This window comes from Salvelinus sp. IW2-2015, linkage group LG17, assembly GCF_002910315.2.
Source record: "Salvelinus sp. IW2-2015 linkage group LG17, ASM291031v2, whole genome shotgun sequence".
NCBI classification, from domain to species: domain Eukaryota; kingdom Metazoa; phylum Chordata; class Actinopteri; order Salmoniformes; family Salmonidae; genus Salvelinus; species Salvelinus sp. IW2-2015.
The window spans coordinates 36,508,364-36,514,363 of NC_036857.1; positions in this window are offsets into that span (position 1 = coordinate 36,508,364).

Sequence of the window (6,000 nt, forward strand, 5' to 3'; positions counted from 1 at the left end):
TTAGCCTGTATCTTAATGACGTTCTACTCAATATACTCTTTAAACGAATATCCTGTATCTCCCCAGCTAGCAACGAGGAATCGGCCCGGAATCAAAATGAATGACTGACCAGAATCAGCCCAAGTACCTCAAACCGTTTCAGTCTACCGGAATTCTGCAGACTTTGCCGGCATTTTACCAGAATCCCCCCATAAGCGCTCGATGCATTTTTTAATAAATTCATTGAAATGTTGTATACATTTTATACATACAAATGATGCCCATCCACAATTTTTTTTTAATAATTGCATTTATTTTTTGACACCCTTTTTGTCATATCCCAATTGTCTTGTCCCATCGCTGCAACTCCCGGTTGCGGTCCAAACAACTTAAAATACACACCCTTGTCCACTTACCCTCGCCTTATGCCCTTGGGGGAATCCCCGTCGCCATCTTGGAAGGTGGTCCAAATGATTAGCCAAGCAAGGTAGTTTGCAAAGTAAGCCCCTCAGCCTTTGTTTTTAGTTGAGTTTGGGAGTGTACACTCCGGGGCCTGAAACTCTCCATAATTCAATTTGTGACGATTGTACATCCGCTAAGAAAAGTCTGCGAAAACTTAAAAACAACTTTAAAACCTATATTTATATTTTACATTTTTTAATTTCACCTTTATTTAACCAGGTAGGCTAGTTGAGAACAAGTTCTCAGTTACAACTGCGACCTGGCCAAGATAAAGCAAAGCAGTGCAACACAAACAACAACACAGAGTTACACATGGAGTAGAACAAACATACAGTCAATAATAGATTAAAAAAAAAACTAAAGTCTATATACAGTGTGTGCAAATTAAGTTGGATAAGGAAGGTAAGGCAATAAATAGGCCATAGTGGCGAAATATTTACAATTTAGCAATTTAACACTGGAGTGATAGATGCAGAAGATGAATGTACAAGTAGAGATACTGGGGTGCAAAGGAGCAAAATAAATAACCGTATGGGGATAAGGTAGTTGGATGGGCTATTTACAGATGGGCTATGTACAGATGCAGTGATCTGGGGGCTGCTCTGACAGCTGGTGCTTAAAGTTAGTGAGGGAGATATGAGTCTCCAGCTTCAGTGATTTTTGCAGTTCGTTCCAGTCATTGGAGTCAACAAACAAGTGCAAGTAAAAACGAATGTAAATAAGTTAGAAATTGTGCTACTAATGCACAGACACATCTCATAAAAGTAATGATGTTTTTGTTTGATTAGCTTTTAGAAATTGTAAAAATAAAACATTTTCCTTCTTCAGAAGTAGCTAGGCAGGCTAATGTTAGTTAGCTAATTAATTTGCTACCTATCATACAGTATGTGTATATGAATAATTATACAGTTAATATAAGTAAACATGCAATCATGATTGACTGTAGCGCACATAAAGCACCCGGTGGCTGAAAACACAATCGTAGCGAGACGAACGAGTGACGAATTTCCAGGCAAGGGCAGTCCATTTAAAATGAATTCCTTCCTCCCTCACCCCTTGCCCTGCAAGTGTCAACTCATCAGATGTCATGATACGTCATCAGAAGTGTCCACTTAATTTGAGGGCTGAAGGTGTGTCTTTCAAGTGTTTGGAATGCACACAGCCAGGCACACAGCCTTTGTGACTGTGTGCCTGGCCCACCACAGGAGCCGCGCCGGAAGCGCGATGGGACAAGGACATCCTGCCCGGCCAAGCTCTCCCCTAACCCGGACAATTGTGCGTCGCCTCATGGATCTCCTGGTCACGGCTGGCACAGCATCTGTAGCAACTCAGTTTGCAACTCAGTTTGCAGTGTGACGCAGTGTCTTAGACCACTGCGCCACTCGGGAGGCCCAATTTTTAATGCTTATCAATATGCACAAAGTATCAAAATACTAAAATACTACTTAAACAGGACTCTTAAATTAGAAGAAAAGATGGGGAAATAAATAATTAATTAAATGTTTATTATATAAAGCAGCCCGTGTAATCATCTGCCAGAGATTAGACACAATCAGCCCGAGCCCCAAGTAATACATTTGGGCCAGATAACTCACACCGGAATCGTCCCGAGCCCCAAGTAATACATTTGGGCCAGATAACTCACACCGGAATCGGCCCGAGCCCCAAGTAATACATTTGGGCTGGATAACTCACACCGGAATCAGCCCGAGCCCCAAGTAATACATTTGGGCCGGATAACTCACACCGGAATTGGCCCGAGCTCAATCCTCACATCCTAGCCATAAGTAATACTGCCGAAGGCGGCCCAGACTCGGGCCACATGACATCGGCCGAGTCTGACTCTCAGCCGAGTGCCCTGACTCTCAGCCGGAATCGGCCAAGATCCACTGTGCTAGCTGGGTCGTTCTCCCTCATGATCTCAGCCTCACTATTGGGAAAATAATTTGATGACATCTTGTGGTCTTAATGTGAATTAGAGGGGAGGCAGGGGCTATTTACCCCTAGTACCCTACAACAACTGCCTCGTTCTCCTCCACCTTCCCCTCCACCGCCACAAATCTTATCTGTATACCCATCTGTCTAATCCTGCCATGGGTTTGTAGTACATTATAAATCAGGTTAAATGTCATCTTTGCTTGCCTTCTTCTTCTTCCAAAGCTGCCATTGGTAGACTACACCCAAAAAGGTGTATTGCCGCCACCTACTGAGCGGGATGAAAACCAAAAAATCCCCAAAAGGAACATTGTGGGTGGGGGTAAAAGTATCCATACAGACTGCCAGTGAGTGGTTTAGGGCAATTTTTTTGTAGGTGAGGGAGTGCAAAAAAAGATGTTTCCTCAATTAAAGTTTGTACCGTCAATTGAATTCAGCCCACAGTGGATGAGTCATAATACCCATAAAACCCAGTAGTCAAACACAGAAATGGGTCAAATGTTTTTTTCACCATTAATTGTTCCCATAGGCGATTTTAGAACCACTTCAAACAAGATCTGTGTTTATGTAGGCGTGACGTTTTGATAACCGTGCAAATCTCTCTCGGTCAAAATTACTTTTATTCCTGTATTCGGCTTTATTTACTCTCATTTTCGAAAAGTAGATATCGTGCCAGACTACAAATCCCTGCAAAATCCTGCATGTCATCTCTACCCATGTAGCACAAACGTCTGGCCCACATCTGGCCTGTTTCTAGCATGCCAGATCTAAAACTGCTGGCCCAGGTCAGCAGCATGATCCGACCCAAATCCGAAATGAATGAGAGTATAGACTAGGCCCGAGTCATTTGGCCCTGATCAGGCAGCCTGAACTGAGCCAAAGCTGCCATTTTAGGGCCATAATCGTCCCAGCAATGGCCCAAATCCTCTCGATTCTACTTTTCCATGGGAAGTTAAGCCTGGAAATTTGGGGAATTTTGCATAAATTCACCAAAAAAGTTAGCTTATAACAGTGAACCTTTTTTTGTGGGATACACATAAGGCAATACTAGGTCTTGTGGCATATTTTGGTTAAACTATCCCCAATTCAATGGAATTGCAACCCTCTGCATGCACAGTGCAGTCTTCCATCACATGTGCAGTGCACTCTTCCATCACATGTACAGCTGATTCTCAAGATCTTGTACACTAATGAGATGCTATTGAGCCCACACTACTACACTGTCTGAGCCAAGGACTACATGCTTTCTGGTAAGTTTTGATTACAATACTGGGTGGGGTGAACATATTTTATATGACATGCATTCTTTTTTGTTAAATAGTAGCCTACAGCAAAGTGTGTTGAAATCATTTCTAACTTGTTAACAATTTCTGTTAGTTTGTTTTTGCTACCATGTGGATTTTAGCTTGCTTGAGCCTGCTAACCCAGGAGTGTTAATTCACCTGTTTCCATACATGTTTCATTTTAAAACATGTATCTTACAAAGGAGTTGTTTAATCTAACTGCTTAACTATTTATCTATACATGGAATTGTATTTGGGTTTTTAGAATCTTTACTGATGTGTGGAGACATTTCACTGCAGCAAATGTAGAAGGAAAAGCTGTGTACATTTGCAAATACTGTTCCAAATCATATGTGAAGAATGCAACAAAGATGCAGAATCATCTGGCCAAGTGCATAAAGTTCCCTCAGCGCTCACAACAAGCAACCTCTGACAAAAGTCCCTCTACTTCTATTTTGAGGTGAAAATGATGAATCAGACACCTTATCGATAGCAACAGCTTATGGTCCTCTTGGAATCAGAAGTTTTTTTGGCTCAATGGAGGAACGTAGTCAGAGAAATGCTGATGAATGTCTTGCTCGAGCTGTGTGTGCAACTGGTTCAACCTCTGATGCTCACAGGCAATGTGTATTGGAAGAGATTTCTGAATGTTCTTCGCCCAGCATACACCCCTCCAACCAGACATGCTTTATCTACTCATTTGCTGGATGCAGAGTTCAACAGAGTTGTGAAGGTAGTGAAGGTCAAGCAAATCATAGAGAAAGCAGACTGTATTGCAATCATCTCTGATAGGTGGTTGAATGTTTGTGGGCAAGGAATAATTAACTACATCATCTCCACCCCTCAACCAGTATTATACAAGAGCACAGACACAAGGAACAACAGACACACCAGTCTCTACATTGCAGATGAGCTGAAGGCAGTCATCAATGACCTTGGAACACAGAAGGTATATGCACTGGTGACAGACAATGCTGCGAACATGAAGGCTGCTTGGTCGAAAGTGGAGGAGTCCTACCCTCACATCACACCCATTGGCTGTGCTGCTCATGCATTGAATCTGCTCCTCAAGGACATCATGGCACTGAAAACAATAGATACACTCTACAAGAGAGCCAAGGAAATGGTTAGGTATATGAAGGGTCATCAAGTTATAGCAGCAATCTACCTCACCAAGCAAAGTGAGAAGAATAAGAGCACCACATTTAAGCTGCCCAGCAACACCTGTTGGGGTGGTGTTGTCATCATGTTTGACAGCCTCCTGGAGGGGAAGGAGTCTCTCCAAGAAATGGCCATATCACAGTGCCAATATGAACAGCCCCATCAAGAGGATCATCCTGGATGATGTAATTTGGGAGAGAGTGGTGTGGTATCCCGGGAAGTCTTCCCTGGGGTGTGGAAATAGAGGGGAGGTACGTACTGCAACGTTGGCTCCCTCTACTGGGAGTACATGAGCTGGGCACCCTGACACGGATGGCTCCAAGTGGAGGTAATTAGGGGAAAGTGCCAACCAGCCGTGGAGGCCACATAAAAGGAGCACTGTAGCACACCGCGGGAGAGAACCGGGTGAGAATGACACAGAGCTAACGCTGAGAAGAAGGACCAAGTGAAACCTACGGGATTTTCTTTGTAATGTGTATTTTATGGCCAAGTAAAGTTGTGTTTGCTGACTAAAACCTCCCGGTGTCTGTATTAATCTCTGCATGCTCAACCCAGCACCCCACGGTTTACCACAGTGGTAAGCAGCCTGAAACTCCTGAAACCTATAGCAGTAGCCATTGCACGGATTGAGGGAGACATTGCCATCCTGTCTGATGTTCAGACTCTGCTTGCAGATGTAAGAGAAGAAATATGTACTGCCCTGCCCACTTCACTGTTGCTCCAAGCAGTTCTGAAATGCATCAAAAAGCGTGAAGACTTCTGCCTGAAGCCCATACACACCGCAGCGTACATGTTGGACCCAAGTATGCTGGCAAGAGCATCCTGTCTGGTGCAGAGATCAACAAGGCCTATGGTGTCATCACTACCGTGTCTCGCCACCTTGGCCTGGATGAGGGCAAGGTTCTTGGCAGTCTGGCGAAGTACACTTCCAAGCAAGGGCTTTGGGATGGAGATGCAATATGGCAGTCGTGCCAACATATCTCATCAGCCACCTGGTGGAAGGGACTTTGTGGATCTGAGGCTCTTTCTCCTGTTGCCTCCATCACCTTCCAAATCCCAACAACGTCAGCTGCCTCAGAGCGCAACTGGTCCTTGTTTGGGAACACACACACCAAAGCACGCAACAGGCTGACCAATACAAGGGTTGAAAAATTGGTGGGCAAATTTGAGGCTTTTTGAG